Source organism: Camelus dromedarius, chromosome 2 (genome assembly GCF_036321535.1).
Source record: "Camelus dromedarius isolate mCamDro1 chromosome 2, mCamDro1.pat, whole genome shotgun sequence".
Lineage (NCBI taxonomy): Eukaryota > Metazoa > Chordata > Mammalia > Artiodactyla > Camelidae > Camelus > Camelus dromedarius.
Window position 1 is genome coordinate 59,552,583 of NC_087437.1, and position 18,892 is coordinate 59,571,474.

The 18,892-nt window shown below is 46.8% G+C and overlaps 2 long non-coding RNA genes across 3 annotated transcripts; one reads left to right on the forward strand and one right to left on the reverse strand.

The window, feature by feature from the left end:
- Positions 1-1,382: 1,382 nt before the first annotated feature.
- Positions 1,383-8,387, reverse strand: LOC116153536 (uncharacterized). Of its 2 annotated transcripts, XR_004137348.2 has the most exons (5): positions 8,111-8,387; positions 7,560-7,651; positions 5,093-5,510; positions 4,608-4,738; positions 1,383-2,065 (listed from the first exon to the last, which is right to left on the reverse strand). It is a non-coding gene; the product is annotated as an uncharacterized LOC116153536 (long non-coding RNA). The 2 variants fall into 2 exon arrangements; XR_010377358.1 differs by lacking the exon at positions 1,383-2,065 and having other exon boundaries at positions 4,593-4,738.
- A 1,922-nt stretch (positions 8,388-10,309) lies between these two features.
- On the forward strand, positions 10,310-17,511 carry LOC116153537 (uncharacterized). The gene is made up of 3 exons (XR_004137351.2): positions 10,310-10,594; positions 11,526-11,623; positions 16,531-17,511. It is a non-coding gene; the product is annotated as an uncharacterized LOC116153537 (long non-coding RNA).
- Positions 17,512-18,892: the final 1,381 nt, after the last annotated feature.

The window sequence follows — 18,892 nt, forward strand, 5'->3', positions numbered from 1 at the left end:
AACTAACACAACATTGTAAATCAACTATACTTCAGTAAAACAAACAAGCCAAAGTTTTTTTAAGCGTTAAGAGAAAAATAATGAGGGGCAATCAAAGAGCATCCAATCACAGCCTAGTGACCCAGAGGGAGGACACACCAGGACTCTCAGAGGTTAGCTGAGGACAGAGCCTGCCCTGGAAGGCAGGGGTCCTTTTGTCCCATCTCCACCCCTGAATGGCTATAGGGGTCCCCTCTCTTCTCTGGGCCTCAGTTTCCCAGTCCTGAGAATGACTGGGTGGGAAAAGACAACATTGAATTGTCACAGGCACAGTCTCTCTCCACCCTGGCCTAAGGTCCCTGTAATGAAAATAAAGGGGTGCCGCTTCTTTCAAGAGCTGGCTGGCTGTGGTGGCACAGTGCTGGCTCTAGTCACGACTCTAACAGCCCTGCTGAAACGATTCTCTTTAGAAATGTTCCTGTGAGATGTGATTTCTGTGCCCACGTGAAGCACATTTGTTCCTGGGTGGCAGGAAGGGGCCATTTAGTGAATGACTCCTTTCTCTAACCGCTTAGTGCCCTGGGAGAGTTAATTCATTTCACAGAGGCAAGCAATTTACTCCTATGGGTTCACCATGAACCGTACCAGGCCTCCAAAGCTTTGCAAAATTCCCCAAGTCTCCCCAAAGTGGCTGCTACTGCTCGGTACGCTGAACAGAATCCTTCAAGGTTCTTTGGCTGATGGTGTTTTCCTGCTGAGTGTTTGTGAAATACCTTCTGGGTACAGAACCCTGCAGGAAGCACCTGGAAGATATGGAAGACAGGCGTGTCCATCCTCTAAAGCCTCACAAATAAACCAGGGACACAGAACAAGTCCCGGACTCAGAGTCAGGAGACCCTTCACAAGGTCCTGGGCCAGCCCTGTTGTCCTCCATTCCTCCAGCTGAGACACAAAGGGACTTGGTCATTCATCCCTACAGATTTTCCAATTTCTGAAAGTCTCCACAGAACATGCGACAAGTAACCCTAGTGCATGATGGGAGGTCAAAGGGGACAAAGCCAGTCCCCCACCGCACCTCAATACATACCATGAGAGTACATTTGCTTCCCGCACCTGCAATGCCTCCCTCTCCCCTCTGCTACTCCCAACCTCTCTTCCCTGTGTGTATTGGTTTAGCAAGATTTTAAAGTCTTCAAGCCTTTGAGTTCTTATTAAAGCTTCGTGTCTTTGGGATCCCTCTATTTGCAGACTGCAAGCAGTAGGGTGAGGTCAGTTCATAGGGCACAACCCCCAAGAACTGGCTCCACCTTCTTCATTTCATAGATGAGGATGCTGAAGAGGAGAGAGCGAGGTGCCCAAGGTGATTCAGGGAGTGAGAGACTGGACTCAGGTCTGCTGTTGATGTGACCAAGGCATTTTCCTAATTCTTTTATTGTAATTCTTTTATTCATGTACATATTTAACAAATAGTTATTAAGTTCCTATTTGCCAAGCCCTGGACTAGGTACCAGACATAGAAATATGAAAAAGGCCTTCAAAGTTTACAGCCTGACAGGTGAGACAGACCAGCAAACACGTGATTCCAGGGGATGTCTTAAGTGGTCCCAGATTTAAGGCTGCCCAGGAGGTCATGGGAGCCCAGTGAAGGGGGACCAATCCTGGCTTGGGGAAAACTTCAGAGGAGGTGATGGTGGAACTGGCTGAAGGCTGTGTCCTGGTTCACTGGGAAGGAGACGTGGGGGATTCCCATCCCAGGGGGAAAAGGCTGCATGAGTAAAGCATGATCAGGGCAGGGGAGGAGGTGGGTAAGTTGTGAATTAAGCACTGGTGGGAGCCAGGTTCTGGGCCATGGCCTAAGTTAATGCAACCTTCTTCAGGGTTCTTCCAGCACACACGGACTTCCTCTGACAATCGCTCCTTCCTTACATGTGCTTTGGTAGCCTTCTTGGGTGGCCCTCACAAGGCTGTGAGTTCGCCCACACAGTCATCTCTGAGAAGATAGAAGTCCCCTTAGACTGTGAGCCCTTGTCTTCTCCCGGCTAGAGGACTGAGATGGCCGGGATTGCCCCTGGCAGCACTCCAGCTCCTAGGAGGCAGGGGGAGACAGATTGTGAGGACAGGGGCCCACAGGGCAGGGTAGGTCATCTGGGGGGTGGGGTCCTGGCAGAAGATGGTGAGTAAGTATGAACAGGAATCCGATCTGAGGTGGTCAGGTGCAGCCCACATGCCGACGCCAGGCCATCACCAGGGAGTCTGGGGTACGGGTGATCAGATGGATGTCAGCTCTGACCAAGGACTCCAAAATCCAAATCTCTTCCCTAGAACTTGCCCTTAATCCTTAGGCTCATGGTCTGCCCCACAGACAGTTATTGCTGATGACAACTTGCAGTCATAACAAGAACCACAAGGGCCAGCCCAGCCACAGCATTGGTTCCGAAAGGGGAACCCAGGCCCGGCTGAGTGCCTCCCAGGGATTTCTAGCCAATAGCTCGACTATGGATAGGCTGCAACTGGCAAAAAAACACCCTAAATCTGGCCTCTAAATCTAGCCCCTGGGCTTCGACTTTAGACCACCTGTCTCAGCGAGATTGAATGGTTGGCTCCCCGGGCAGCCTCCAGGACCTGCAGGGAGCAGAGTGCTGGCACTCAGGTCAGACCTGCCCTGTGTAGGCCCAGTGGAGGGCCTGCTGCCCCCAGCTGAAGGGCAGATGCTGGGCTGGCCTCTGCTTGATCAGCACGGCAGCAGGCTGGGAGGAAGTCATACATTCCGAGTCCCTAGAATTAGCTCAGCATCTCCAGCGGGGAGCATCTCACCTTGATTGATGAAGGGGTTAGATTAATAAAAACTCATAAGCTGTCTTTCTTTCTCAGGCTACATAATGTCTGGGAAATATTAGACATTCTCATAGTTTCAACTGAGCGATAGGTATTCATTATACTACCACGGCTTGAAATAGCTGTTCTGCCCCACTCTTCATCTCTCTGTTCTGGCCTTTCCCATTACTTCTGAGAATATATGAAAAATAGGACAAATGTGCTTATAAGTTATATTGAGAAATTTAATCCATGGGGAGAAAGCCGTCTGTCACGTACAAATTGGATGTTATGAGTGTACACATCTTTATGAGTTCTGGGTTGCAAGCCACAGAAATGGGCTCCAAAAACAGAAAACAGAGTCATTCAAAGGGTATGAGACTAGCCCTAAAGGCTGGAAAAGCTAGAAAGAAGGAGGAGTATGGAGAAAGAATAAGAAGAAGGAAGAAGAGGAAGAGGAGGAGAAGGAGGAGGAGAAAAAAAGGGGGGTGAGGAAGAGGAAGAAGGTTAAGCAGCCAGAATCACACTAAACTCATGCTACAGAACCAGCTTGGGCAGGCTCTGCCCTGACACTGACCACCAGACGTAACAGGTGGCATCTCCAGCATCACTGGCACAGGGCACTGTACACAGCACACTTGATCTGGCCACTCCAAGGCACCAGAACAAATTCTCCCCAGGCCCTACATCTTGAGGTTACCCTTAGAAGGGTGCACCCACCCTGTTGCTCAAGACATTTGTGGGCCATGTCCCAAAAGCCATCCTTGAATTCCTTTTCCTTTTCCTCTCTCTCATATCCCACATCTAATCTGAGACTGATTTCAGCTAACTCTACTTTCCTAAATTGGCCAGATTTCTCAAATCTGTCCCCTCCTTCCCTGCTTGTCCTTAGTTCAAGCCCTCACTGCCTCTCATCTAGAATATCCTGCTGGACTTTCCCTGCACTGGCCCCAGAGCCATATGCCTGAAACAGAGGTGTGACTTCTGCTTCTAGTGACAGTGGACTAGCTTGTATCAGACCAGACTTCCTGCCAATAATAACTAGAAAATTAGACAAAACATATTGTTTTAAAAAATCCATTTGAAGTCATTGAAGAGCTATCAAGACCAAAAATGTGAAGGGCCAAGATCCTGGAAAGGAGGGAAGTACTTGGAGGTAAGCTGACAGAGGCCTCCTTGAGGCATTTGCCCTTTTGTGAGTGGCAGGCTAGAATTTGAGAAGCTGAGCAGAGCATTCAACAATCTCATGGGGCCAAAGAAACCAAAGCTGGAGTGGATGGTCTATCAAAGCAAAGGGGTAGCCTAACTGTTGGTCAGAAGCAAGAGTTTCCTCTCTGGAGGAAAATAATATCTGCTGGGGCATCAGATAATCTCTGTACCCACACTGTCTGTTTCCTGCAGTGATGGAAGTGCTCTAGAATATGCAGTGACCAAAAGAGCAACCACTGGCCATATGTGGCTGTGGGCACTTGCAATGTGATTAGTGCAGCTGAAGAACTGAATTTTTAACATTAATTCAAATAGCTACATGTGATTAGTAACTGCTTTTTAAAACAGTGGTAAAGTTCTATACAATGTTTGGTTTTTGATCAAAAATTTCAAGGGATACCATGAGGCAAAATCAAACGATGAAAACCAAGAGGAAAAAAATATACATAAACAGATTCAAAACATATCCAGATACTGGAGTCATCAGACACAGTCTTTCAATCAGAGGTCATGACTCCCTGTATTTATTAAGACTAGGTTTGGCTGAATATTATAAAACCCCCAAATAACAATAATTTAAACATGAGACCTTCTTTATTTCTCACCTAAAAGAAAAGGTGATACACAGGTTTGGTGGCTCTTCTGTCTCCTCTGTCATTTTCAGTTTTGGTTTTCATCATCAAGGTGACTTTGTAAGTCCAAAAGGGTTGCTGGAACTCCAACCATCAAGTCCAAGCTGCAGATCAAAAGAAGACAAAATGAGTAAGGGGAGATGGGATCTCACCTGGCTAACTCATCACCTTTTTGGCAGCCTTCCTAGAAGTTCTACACAATACTCTGCTTATTTCCTTCCTGTCAAAATTTATTCATGTGGCTGCCCCCCACTGCATAGGAAGCTGAGGAATATTGTCTTTTGGTTTGGAAATTAATAGGCCAAGCTAAACAGCATGTTCTGTAAAAAAGAAAGAAGAAAGGGGAGAATAAATATCGCAGTAGGTAACTAACCATCTCTGTTTTAAGTTCCTACTTAAGGACCTTGAACAACTCCCCACTGCCAGGCACATAAAGACCCTCACAGTTTGGCCCCTACCTCTCGCTCCAGTTCTATCTCCTGTCCCCTCTCCAGACACTCCATACTCTCACCACCTCTAGTCACCGCCACCTCTACGATGCCCAGATGCAGGCTGTCATGCCCTTGCTCCTGCTCACTCTTTGGCCTGGCATGCCCTTTCTCTGACAGGTCTGGCTCATTTTCAAAGCTTAATTCAAAGGTCATCTCTCTTGTGTCAACTTTCCCAGCTCTCCTCCTCTGAATCGAAATCTGTCTCTTGGTTCCGGTAGACCTTAGTGGATACCCCACATTACTGCGTTTGCATTGGATTGTAATGATTGCTTTTCACGTCTTCTCTCTTTTTAAAATATGAGCTTCTCTGACTCAGAAACACAACTTACTCTTTATTTTTATTCCTCTAGTGTTTGTCAGGTGGTCTGTGCTCTGTCAAGTTTTGCTGAATCGATAAAAGAGTAAAGGATCAAGTTAGTTAATAAATCTCCAAAGCTATCCCTCTCTAGCATATCTAACTCCAGAAAACTCAGCCTTCGTATAAGATGGAGGTGAACTTACAAGTTCCTTTTGTTACGCCCAAACTGTGTGGTATGGTGCATTGTATGAAATAGACATGCCAAGCTGAAATATTATTTGACACAGTGGTAAAAAAAATCAACTTAAAAGCAACACAATTATAATTAGCAGTAACAAGGAATTACATTTTATTCATCAGGGTTAGATCAAACATCACCTTTGTGCTCAGCACCGTGAAATACACTGTGTGAAATCCCCATCATTCTTCCTTCACACCCACCCCTTCTCCCTGACAGACAACACCCCTCACCAAATAAACTTCACAGTTACTGTATTCTAGGATGGTGAGACCCTGTAAAAATAGAACATGGAGCCCTAGAACAGTTAGGTGACAATTAGGTTATAATGTGTCATAATAAATGGTACCTGTTCACTATCAAATGATATCCATTACTATAAATATTTAGAGAAAGGAGGGAAAGATATAAGCAGGAGTGGCAAGAAGAGCCTCTGAACTGGTCTTTAAAAGCACAGCAGGACTGAGCAAAATAGTGACAATCAAAGCATGAAATACAGGCCACGGGTGGGAGGAGAAATGATTTTAGGGAGACACAGGCCCGAGACTGAATAGCATTAAATTGCATAGCAAGAAGTTCTCCTGTTTCATTCCCTTCGGCTTTTTAAGTTTACCTTAAGGAGAATTTTCATTGGCACATTTTTAACAGATAGTAACATTCCTTTTAATAAACATGGGATAAGTCTCAAGCCTTGATCCTGGTAGACGACAATATTTAGCTAAAATTTGATGGCACTGTTTTGCTTTTTATTGTATTCATTTGTACAGGCATTTTTCATTTATGTTACCTGATGATGGTTTTCCATCATATATTTTTACTTTTAAAATCAATTAAGGGGGGAGGGTATAGCTCAAGTGGTAGAGTGCATGCTTAGTATGCACGAGGTCCTTGGTTCAATCCCCTGTACCTCTTCTAAAAACAAATAAATAAACCAAATACCTCCCCCTCTAAAAATCAATTAAAAATAAAATAAAATAAAATAAAATAAATAAAGTATAAAGGAAGAGTCAATTTAAAGAAAACTAATAAGTAAATAATAGTACAGATGGTATGTGGCTATGAGGGAAAAATGGGGAAAATGTACTTAAAGGACTGAAGTTTGGGGAATACAATGACAGTGGGAGTGGAGAAGAGAGGCTTTCCCTATTGTGATGAAAGCTGGGCAGGCAGAGGGCTGGGGGAAGCAGGGGAGAACCCGGAGGGGGATGGAGAGCTGGGGGGCAGGGCACAGGCTGGAATGGGGAGAACTTTCCCACCAGGCTAACATCTCCTCCCATCAGTAGAGGAGATATTGTGCCTCTCATTGTGTCCCAGTGTCATTCCTGGTCCATGTCTCTCACCCCGTGCCTGTGTCAGGGTGCGCTGAGGACAGCATGCGTACATGGGGAGCAGGCACCACGGAAAGGCCCAGCCGGAGGAAAGAGAGAGGAGAACCAGCAGCACTCACAGAAAAGCAACACTTTTCAGTACTCAGCCCAGAACAAGACCTGCCACCACAAATCAGAGCCGCAGCCCCTGGTGCCCAGCGTTGTGTCTCCCAGTTACCCACCAAGGGCCATGTCATTGGGGACATGGGACTGTGTCGCTCCCACCTGGTATCTGCCCTGGGCCCAGCCTGGAGTGTCCAGCAGAGTTGGTTCACGCATCTTCACTCAGAGACCTGGTCCTCCACCCCTACCCTTTATTTCCTGTCCTCATTTCTGCCCTCTGATTTCATAGGACTGTATTCCTGCTCTTTCCCTCTCTTCTGCTCTGAGGACAGGAAATCTAAAGCAGCCCTCAATGTCCCACAGATGAGAAAAGCAATAAAAGTGGGGAGAAAAGGGGTGGAGGCTGTGTTCTGAATAAGCAATCGACCTGGCATTTGCAAGCTCCACTGAGTCTCTGGCTGATCTTACCCAAGGTGCCAAATGAAGTAATGCTGAGTGGAGGCTCCACTTCTCAGCATCCGATGCCATCAATCTAGACCCGGCTGGCAGCACCGACTTCCCTTGAAAAACATTTTAAAAAGAAAAGGTCAGAACCATTTGTTTCTGCATGTGAATGAATTCAGAAAGCCCTGGTTTCTCATCCTTGGAAGACTCAGCACGAACCCAGATGGCTGCTTCAAACCTTCCAGAACAAGCTCTTTGGGCAAAGTGAGACTTTCCAAGGCAAATCCCCCCATCTGAGCCCATCCGTTAGCAGTCAGTCCCCTGAGTCACCTGTATCTAGTCACAGAGCAGAGCAATGTGTGATGGCATGAGGTTTGGAGTTGGATTGTTGAGGTTTGAATCCTAATCTTTTTACTTACAAGCTGTGTGATGTTGGGCTTATTACTTAATGTCCCTGAACCTTTCTAATATGTAAAATAGGTAAAGTGAATAAGAATAAGCACTGTCTCATAGGATTCTTGTGAAAATCAATTGGAATAATAAATGTAGAATGGTTAGTATATTGCCTGACATACCGTAATATGGTGGTTCATAAAAGTTGGTCGTAATGACAGTAATAGATAAAATAGTCCTGAAGTCATCTGAAGACTTGACTGCATGGGACTGTTCCAAGTGGCTTCTTTACTTGCATGTTTTGTCCTCAGCTGAGATGGCTTGAACATCTGGGGGCTGGCTGGGCATCTCTTTCTCCATGTAGCCTCTTCAAGTGGGCAGATTGGGCTTCCTCACAGCATGGCAGGCTCAGAGAAGTCAGACTTCTTACATGGCAGCTGGTTTCTTCCAGAGCAAACATCCTAGGAGACCAAGAAGCTGGAAGTCTTATGACCTAACTTCAGAAATCATGCGGCAGCATCACTTCTCTGCCACACTCATTTGGTTCCACAGGGTCAGCCCTGATTCAACACAGGAGGTACCTACTCAAGGGTGTCAACCACAGAGAGGGGTCACTGGGGCCATCCTCGAGACCAGCTACCACAGTAGCCATCAGCTTCTTCTAATGCAATGTTGAAAGGAGCTCTGGGTTTCAAATTGGAGACTTAGATCCAACATTCTTAGTCTTCCTTGTTGAAGGGGCCACTCTGAAATGAGGCTGCTGTCACTCCCTAATGTCTGAGCTGTGTGTGTGTGTGTGTGTGTGTGTGTGTGTGTGTGTTTGTATGTGTGTGGGCTCCAGGAAGTTTACTTTAGCTCATCACCTGTCCGGTTCATTGTTGGCACTGAATAAACTGTACAATTCAGAAGAAGAGTTGTTACCTCGTGCTACTATGCCAAAGTCCTTCTGAATGGAATTTCTGCTAACTCAGGGTGAGTTATTTTTAAAAAATTCTTTTAAATGGTTAAGCCAACTGATCTAAGAAATCTCACCAATGCCTTCATTTTCTCTTGACCTCCATTTTTTTTTGAAACCTACCAGAAAGCAGGACACATACTCACTGGGGATCTTACATGAATTGCCAAGCAGCTGGAAAGAACTCAAGGTGACAAATTACTGACATTGTCTCTTTAGGCTGCACTCAGGGCCCCGGAGAAAGCCACTTAGCCTCTCAGTGGCTGCTCTATACCTTAGGTGAGGCTCTGGGCCTCCTGGGGTGGGGAGGGATCAAAGGCCTCAGTGGACGCTCTGCCCAGCCTGGAGCACCATGGGTGATAGGGAGACTGAGGTGTCAGTCGCACCTGTACCCTCCACATCCAAGCTCTCAACACTCCAAGGAAACTCTTTACCAAGTCAGAAAGCAGCAAACAGACTTGCTGCTCCTAAAAACCCAGGGACATTTGCCTCTTGCATAGGGAGGGAAATGTCCCATCTACAGACATATAGGATGTTGGTTAAAGGAGGAGATGCCTGAGAACGTGGGCCATAAACCCAGAAACCCTTTTTAAGGAGGTATCTCTTTGGAAATATGGCTTCGTGGAATGAGCTCTGACCTGGGAGTTGCTCTGGTTCTGCTTTTACCTGGACATGAGCTCTCCAGGTGGAGACTTTGTCTCATGGGTTCAGTTCCAGAACATGCTGGTGGAATCCCACATCTTATGCTCAGTCCTGTGCTCTAAGCTTCAGGCCCACACATCCCACAGCCTACCAGACAGTCTCCTCTGGACATCCCATGAATACCTCCCCTAAAGCATCCAAAGTTCATTGCCCATCCTCTGTAACTCCCACCTCCAACCCATTTCCCTGGTCCTGGGTAGTGATCTCTATCCATCCAACAACCAAGACAGGAACCCTGAGCTCCATCCATCCCTTATCACATCTAACCAGTCACTATGCCCTTCAGTTCTCTCTCAGAATTGTCTCTGAATACAATGCTCAGCCTTCATCCTTCCCACTCATCCTGCAGCTGCAGAGTCCAGCCCACACTGCATCTTACCTAGACTATGAGACGGCTTCCAGTGGACCCACCCTCTCCACTCCCTTACCGCAGACAGACCCAGGCTCCTCCTTCTTGAGACCAAGTCCAGATAAGGGAGAAAAACACGGTGAGAGCTACTGATTAGCTGTGTTTCCTGGTGTCTGGGGCACATTATTTCCCTACCCTGGGTCTTTTGAGCCTTCATCTACAAAGTAAAGGCATTGGATAAACTAAACTCTTCTAGAAACTCTTGCCTATTCTAAGATTCTGTGATTCTTCTGAGGAAACTTCTGCAGAGGAAAAGCATATCTGACCATAAGCTTCAGGAAGCCTCCTGCCATCTGAAGGAGGAAAATCACTAACGTCTCCTCAGTGCAAATTAAAGTCATTGAACTGAATCCAGTCCAGTTCAGCAGGAAGAAATACCTCTGGGAAGAAAAAGAGTGTGCTGGAAATAAAAGGTTGGAAAGATTCCCTTTGGGAACAGCTGATCTTTCAGAGACATGGCAGTGAACACCCAGAGGCCTCTGTAGACATCAAAGAGCTCTTCTTTTCGGGGTTAGGCGAGTGGAGTCAACACCCACTCTGAGAATGTGGAGCTGGTCAGGAGCCCCAGGCTGTGGGGTTGCCTCTGCTGTATGACCTGTGGTAAGTTACTCCACTTGTCTGGTCTGCTTCTCCAACTCTAGTTGCAACTGATGATCTCTAGGCTGATACTAAGTCATCTCAAAGGAAGTGGGTGAGCCTTACAGGATCTTAGGATCTGTCCTGGGTCCATGGGAAGTTAAGGAGGTTCCTGTTTCTCCCAAAGTCTTAGTTAGAATCCAGAAGTTTTAACAAAGAAGAAAAGTGGAAGAAAGGAGCTGCGATGGTTGATTTTATGTGTCTGTAAACTTGGCTAGGCCATGGTGCCCAAATCTTCAAACATTATTGTGACTGCTTCCTGTGAAGGTGTTTTTTCATTTGTTTGTTTCTTTTCTTTTTCTTTCTTTCTTTCTTTCTTTCTTTCTTTCTTTCTTTCTTTCTTTCTTTCTTTCTTTCTTTCTTTCTTTCTTTCTTTCTTTCTTTCTTTCTTTCTTTCCTTCTCTCTTTCTCTCTTTCTCTCTTTCTCTCTTTCTTTCTCTCTTTCTTTCTCTCTTTCTTTCTTTCTCTTTATCTTTCTTTTTTCTGGATGAGATTAAAGTTTACACTGGTAGATTTTAAGTAAAGCAAATTACCCTACATAATGTGGGTGGGCCTCATCCAATCAGTTGAAGGCCTGACTAGAACAAAGACTGACCTCCTCTGAGCAATAGGAATTCTTTAAACTCAAACTGCGACTCTTCCCAGGGTCTCTCGCCTGCTGGACTACACTGCAGATTTTGGATTTACTAAGCTTCCAAAATCAGAGGTAGGGGAGGTCAATTCCTTAAAATAAATAAATACGTATACATATCTTGTTTCTGCTTCTCAGGGGAACCCTGACTTACACAGGAGCTAGCTCTACTACCTAGAGCAGATGAATAGGCCTTAAATTGTAAAAGCATTACAAGCTCTGCCAAGGTTACCAAAAGATCCTGAGTCCAGCTATACTTTCCAGATGACTTCCAGGCTGCTCCCTACAGGGACTATGAGATGGTACAGAACTCTCTCTGGAATCCAAGACCTTCCTGCTCTAAAGGAGCATTTTTCCTGTAGGTAAGTACCACAGGTAAAGTCAGAGGAGGCCTGGAGTCGGGGCAGGGTCAACTCCCTAGAGCATCTATTTTGGTAATAATTAACATTGACTAGCTCAGGTATTGTATATAGTTTCTTCATAGTATATGATTTAGTCATCAAAACCTAGGAAGCAGGTACTGTTAATATCCACTTTCCAACGATGAGGAACCTGAGGCAGCATGAGGTTAAATTACTCCTTTACCTGGAGTGGACACTGTGTTCTTCCGCCTGGTGGGTACCAGGAGCTCTACATGTTGGGTTGCTTGCTGGGGACAACCCTATGAGCTAGATGGTACACCCATATTGTTCAAGTGAGAAGCTAAGACCCAGAGTGGTCAAGTAGTTTCATAGGGTCACACAGCTAGTAGTGGCAGCGTCAAGATTCAAACTCAAGTCCTTCTGACCTTGTCCCAAGCTCTCTCTATCCAGCCATACTGTTCCCACCCACATTTGCTGCATAGGGACTCCCATCTATCCCCACTGTTTACCAGCCTACTGACCCCCTGGTCACATTTCACTATAATTATTACCATGAGTCACCATCATCTTGATGGTAATTACACCTGTGTTTGCATAATACTGTGCAGATCGTCAAGGGCTTTAACATACTTGCTTCACTCCGCATGGTGAGCCAGGGCAGTCGATAATATCCCCTGTCCCACAGGGGCTGGTTGAGGCCGAGGGTGAAGGATGGAAGCTAATATTGACCAAGTACCAGCTGCCCTTTAGGGTGGTGCTTGGGGCTATGACAGGACTTGTCTGATTTATTTCTCTCCGCAATCCTGTGAGATGACTGCCTCCATTTGGCAGATGAGGAAACTGAGTGTATAGAACAGCCATTGCCAGGTGAGGTCATGGGAAGAATGGATTTTCCCACAGGGTTGTTGAGATGCTTTGCACTGGCCCACTCCCTGTCGCTCCTGGAGACCTGGCTTCCCATGGACTTCACCCAACTCCCTTTTAAGGAAGTGCTCCTGAGTCTCCCCTTCCAAATTCCAGTTCCTAATTAATCTCAAATCATTGTTGAGAAGAGAACATGGAGAATGAATTAATGCTCTGGAAGCACAGGAAATTTACTAACTCCTTCCTAGTAGCTTTGTAGAGAGGAAGCACTCTCATTCCAAAAAGCCTCTGATCTCCATCTTGGAATCAGAGGTCACATGATTGTGTGATCTGGAGCTGAAGAGACTGTGTGAGGCATCTCCCTGGCCCCTGCTCCCCAATCCTACCCCAACCTCACCCAGTCCCCCAAGCCATAAACCCAGAGGTCATCCACGACTCCCCACTCTCCACTCCCTACACGTCCAATCCAGCACCAACCCAGCTAGATGTAGTGGCCAGACTCTCCTAGAAGCTACCACTCCTACCCTGCGGCCATCATCTCTCCCCAGGATCAGGCTAACATTTCTCAACCCCATCCCACGTGAGTTAGTTCTTTGCAGGCACCTGCTCCCTCTACCCTCTCGCTTGCAATGCGGGTCACTCTCTGACCCTGTCCATACCCACCCCCTCTAGTCCTACCCCTCTGCCTGACCACACCTTGAAATTAACTCAATGTCTGCTTCCTTCACTAAACCGAAGACTTTATAAGAACAAGAACCACATATCTCTCAGTTACCATGATACTCCCAGAGCCTAGTATAGTGCCTTGTATATAGAAAAGGCTCAGTAAACATTTGTAGAGTGAATGGATGAATGAATGGGTGAGCAATATTATCACAAGTGTCTTAACATCCTGTGCTTTTTTGCCCTCCTCTTCTGAAACCTCCAGTGAGCTTCCCCAGGTCCTTCAGGGACCAAGGCCCAGGCCTGGTGGTGTGATGTGGCTCTGTCATGGGCCAAATTCAGCCCGCAGTGTCCTGTGGCCCAGCCCTCCTCCAGTTAGTCCAGTTACTCCCACTCCCTTGCATGCCTCTCCCAGCACCTGCCCCTTCCTCATCACCAAGCCACACCTCACACCCACATCTGCATGGCCTGGTCGCAATTTCCCTCCTGTGGCCATGCTGGGTCCCGTTTACTCCTCCTGCCTCGGATCTGACCTTCCTTGAGGCCAGCAGTGAGCTAAGGAGTTAAGCTTGTGACTGAGAACTTCAGTAGCCTGTGCCCTTGGTCCTTCTCTCTCTGATGGGCTGCTTCCCCAGAATGGAGGATAACAAAGCATATCTCTGCGTTATGCTCCAGCAATTTGCGTTATCCAAGTTCTCTGCTACAGAGTGCAACGCCAGTGATTAAAAATTTAAACACACAAGAAGGTCATGTTCATGTTTTGTGGGAAGAGCAAGGTGTTGAGGTCAGTATTACTGTCTTAGGCTCTGGGCTTGACTGTCCAGCCACGGCTACTGAGGGACAGTCAGCACCCTGGTCACTGATTCTCCTGAAGTCTCAGTCCCTGCGAATCCAAGTCTTGGGTTAAGGCCAGGATTCTGTGTCCTATTTTCTGACAAAGACATTGGTGAGGTCCCAGGTAGCAGCGCTGCGCAACTCTTAACACAAAAAATTCTGCAATTTTCCTCCAGGAAAAAGAGAAACTATAAGAATAGACACTGTTTCCTCTCAGAACAGTCCTTCGTTATCCTAGCAAATTGGGGGCACTGAGGTCAACATCAAAAAGCATGCATTGAGTGTGCCTGGCAAATAAAAAACTGCCCCCAAAAGACTCACTCCAGGAGGACTGAGGGGAGAAGGAAGGAATCACCGACCTTTTAGGTTTTGCATGCTTTTGTTCTGCAAGTATGTTTTGTTTTTATAATTAAGAACAAAAGGCACATTTTCCTTCCAATGCCTTCTCCCTTAGGCATGGAATCAGAACTGCAGGATCTCAAGGGGCCAGAGGACCCTTGAAGATCATCTAGCCCAGCCCCCTCCTTGTTGGGAGGTGGGGGGTGGCCAGAAGGTGAGGCACTTGCCCAAGGTCACCCAGCTCAAGGTCATACATCAGGCAGGATGCCTTTGGAGTTCATTTCCCAGATTCATTTATTTATATAGCAATTGTTCCATAGCTAATCCAAAGGAATGTGGGCTGCTACAAAAAGTGTGGCCTGAAAGTTCCCCAAGAAAAATAAAAGGCAGTTAGGAGTGTGCTAAAAACCCGAGTGTGACCATTCTGGGGTAGGCTTGTGAAAGCTCAGAACGGAGTGAGAAAATGCTAAGAGAACATGATAAAGGAGGCCCCCGGGACTAAAAAGCACTCTCTCCCTGTCTATATGTCTACTGATATTTCTATATCCTTTTTTCTGTGTCTTGGGAGAGAGAGAGAAGGCAATTGAGTGAAATGAGGGTGGGGAGTGGGGGATGGGTGACTAGAGGGGCATATCAGGCAATTTAATGGCTTCTCCTTTCTCAAGCTCCAGAAAAACCCCCAAGCTGCAAGGGGAGAGCCTGGGAAGAGACGGCCCAGAGCCCTTTGGAAATCCTGAGGGGAGGAGCTTCCTCACAGTCCGTGCTGAGGGGACTTGGGAGGCCAGAGGACTGGAAGGGGATGGTCCCCAGTGAGCTAGGATCGGTCAGGGAGGCGAGGGTCCTTCTTTTCCCATTGGTTGCTGGTGTAGAATGCTGGCTCCCCAAGATACCACCGAAGCAACCTGCTGATGAGAAAACACTGAGTTTATTCCTACTGCAGTGAGGGAGGGTTCTACTTCAACAGGGTCTTAGGAGTGTCCTGGAGGAAGTCGGACAAAGTCAAGATACTTACTGGGATTTCTAAATCTTGTTTAAGATGAGTCTTACAACTGCAGGGGAAAGGCAGCGCCTGATTAGGACTGGGTAAGGCTTGTGACATACTCGTTTAGGACTGATGGTCACAGCAAGGCAAAGACTTTGAGGCAATGGGTTCAGAAACGTGGAAATTGTCATTTGTTGCTTTCTATTAATGAGTTGGTAAGTGTTTCAGGAAGCTCTTGCCATGAACAATAAATTATCTGCAACTTTTATCTTGCTGGGAAAGAGGTTTCTAGAATGGTTAATGACGAGTTTTCTGAAATGGCTCATAAAGTTATGTTGATGAAGATAGCAGAATGATTAATAGAGACCGTAAGCTGATTGGGTGCCATGGCTTCGGTTCTCACTGGCAGACCACCCCGGAGTGTTATGCTCGGTTCTGGGCAACCACTTTTAAGGAACATCAACAAATTAGGGCCTGTCTCAAGGTTAATGATGAGCACTCTGAAGCAACGTCCTGTGGCAAATGACCGGAAGAACTGGGGTATTCAGCCTGGGGAAGTGGAAAGTCTGGGACCTGCCCCACGACAAAGGTATGCTGTGGGGGTGAGGCAGTTGCCCTGTTCTCTAAAGGCCTGGAAGGCAGAATTAGGACCAATGGTCGAGACACACAGAAGCAGGCTCAGTTTGGCTTAAGAAAGAAATTTTTAAGAGTTAGAAGGGATGGGCTGTCTAACAAGGTGCTTAGCTCTCTGCCAGGAAAATTACTCAAGGAGGTAATGTTGACATTGTTGTGGAAGTCATTCTTGGATTTACTTTTGGATTCTTCTCTCTCTTTCTCTTCTTTTTTTAAAAGTACTGCTTAGAGTTTAAGGTCAAGCTCAAATACTCCCTCCTTCCATGAGGCTGCTTGATCCCTCCCCAGTTACAAATGATGGATAACTCTTATTGCGGTACCATTCCCACGGCATTATCACCATCTACCTACCATTACTGAGAGGCTCTGCCTGCCTGGTGACTTTTAGCAGGGCCTGTCCCCTCTCTCAGCCTTGGTTTTCTCATCAGTAAGATGGCGGATTTAGGAATTCGAGCCAGCCTTGGGCAAAGTGGCTCTCAGTGAGCTGAAAAGATGGCAAAAACCAAGACACAGATACACATGGAAGCTGTCCTCTAAGGCCTACAGAGAAGTCTTGGGAAAGAGGATGATGACTTGTTCTTTCTGATTCCAGGGGGAAGAAATCGGCCTCCATCATGGGCTTAGTTCCCAGGATCTGACTGGTATCAGCGAGGACATCCTAATAACCAGTCTCTGCTTGAGGGAGGAAGGGAGTGAGCGCTCGGTTCCTGGAGGTGTTCTGGCAGAGACCTGTGAAGGGAGTGTGGGCAAGCTTGTCAGTTAGGAGGCTTAAGGCTGCAACTGACAGAACCACAGACTAAACGTTGCTTTAACAGTAATGAATTTGTTATCTATCGTAATAAGAAGTCCTGTTACCTAATAAAATTGGGTAGATGACGTAGCACATCAAGGATGTCAGGGCTCTAGGACAGCGTCTCTGGGGTACTCTTGAGTTTCCCCTCATGGTCCAGCCACAGTTGGGAGTACCATCTCCTCATACACACCCCCCCAAATACAGGAAGGAGCAGGTACTGAGTTTCTTTTTACAAATGAAGGAAATATTCCCAGAAGCCCTCACAGGCTTCCTTTTATACCTCACTGGCCAGAGTGGAGTCGCATTGGTGTGCCTCCTCCAGTCACCAGCAAAGAGAGAGGAATTAGCTTCATTAGCTTAAATTGGTCAATGAGTGTGGGGAATACCCATGAAACACCTGGGCACTCAGTACCTGAACAAAATTGGGGTGCTGTCAGCAAGGAAGAAGGGGGTGTCGCTGGGCAGGCCATGGACACAGTCTGCCGTAGCAGGGGTTTTTGACCAGACAACTCTTGAGCTGGATGCCAGCTCTTTGATTCTATTTCCAGAGTTCTTTCCAGTTTGAGAATCTTAGTTTTTATAAGTTGCCACTTCTTTTTTTTTAATTGCTTTTCTGACTTTCTTATGGCCCAGTTTCCCTGCCCCACTCCCTGTCTTGGAGGTTGCAGTTAGGCCCTGGTGACACACTTGGCACGGGAAGGCTGTGAACACAGCCCTGACGAGCTGGGTGTGGGCCCAGACAGTAAATGCAGCAGTTAATTGTTTTCTTCTCTCCCTCAACTGCCCTGCAAAAAAAAAAAAAAGAAAGAAAGAAAGAAAAAGAGAAAGAAAAAAGAAAAGAAAAGAAAAGAAAAAAGAAAAAGAAAGAAAGAAAAAAGAAAAAAAAATAGAGGAGACTGAGAATCAAAGCATGAGCTGAGGAAAGGCCGGCCAGCTCGCTGCAAAGGACACACCTGCTTTGATTCTGCTCTGAACCGCATCCTTCATGGCCCCAGGACGGACAGACATTTCAGAGGCTTGAAATGGGGTGGAGATATGCTTGCTGGGTTGGTCTCTTTATCCGTCTAGGACTCCTGAGATAACCTGATGTAACCAGGGTTGTTCTGAACTAATCTGAGCTGGCAGCCCAAAGGCAAAGTCTGCCCCAGTGTCCAGGCCCTGAAGGCCAGGATGTGGAACGGGAAGGCTGGGCCTTGAGCTTTCTCTGTGTGAGCCAGGGCCCTGCCTCCCAGGAAGACCCACATAATGAGGGTTCTTGCAAAACAGGAAAGGAGAGGTTAGATTCTGGGCCTGCAAAAAAAAAAAAAAAAAAAAAAAAAAATGAAAGGCCAACGTCCACCGTGTGTTTTCAGAGGCGTGGCTCTTCTTGCCTCTCAGCCACCACCCTTCACATCTGCCCACCTGCTCCCAGCCCCAGCTCCCTGTTCTGCTGAGAAATTCAGCCACAAGACGCTCTGGCCACCTGCATTTGCCACACAGCTAGCAGGGGCGGAGGGAGGCGGAACACTCAGCCTGTGGTAACTTCTCATCAGTCTCATAATTCTGAATCTGGATACGCTACACGTTGCAGACGGGGAGACTGGCAGACCGGAGATGCAGGTACACTGTGGAAAGTGAGGACTGGCGTCACACTGGCTGTGATGACGATGATGCACTAACCATGGGCATTGGTTAGAGACCACTGACGCCCATCCCCAGTCACTGAAGCCTCGAGGGTTCCAGACCCTGTGCTAAGTGCAGTTGAGGTGACAGGTGGGACTGATACTGGGGTCTGTCCTCAGGGAAGTCATAGACAGCCTGCTGGAGGTAAGGCACACACATACACGCTCATGAAAAAGTCAGGCTACGTGGGCTCAGATAAGGCAGGACAACATCCTATGGAATCACTTATAGCACCTAAAAGAAGGTTTAATTATTACTGATTTCTTACTATGAGTCCAGTTCCACGTAAGCTTCTGACATGGTGATTTCAACCTGACTCCTAACTCTATGCGTCTGCTAAGATTATTCACAGGTGAGTAAACTGAGGCCCAGCATGAAGCAGTGGATACAGGCTTTGGACTGAGAGCCTCTGATTCCAGAACTTGCAGCCTTAACCACACTACCTCTAGCACTAGGCATATAGTCGATACCCAAAATGTATTTGTTAAATGCCTGAATG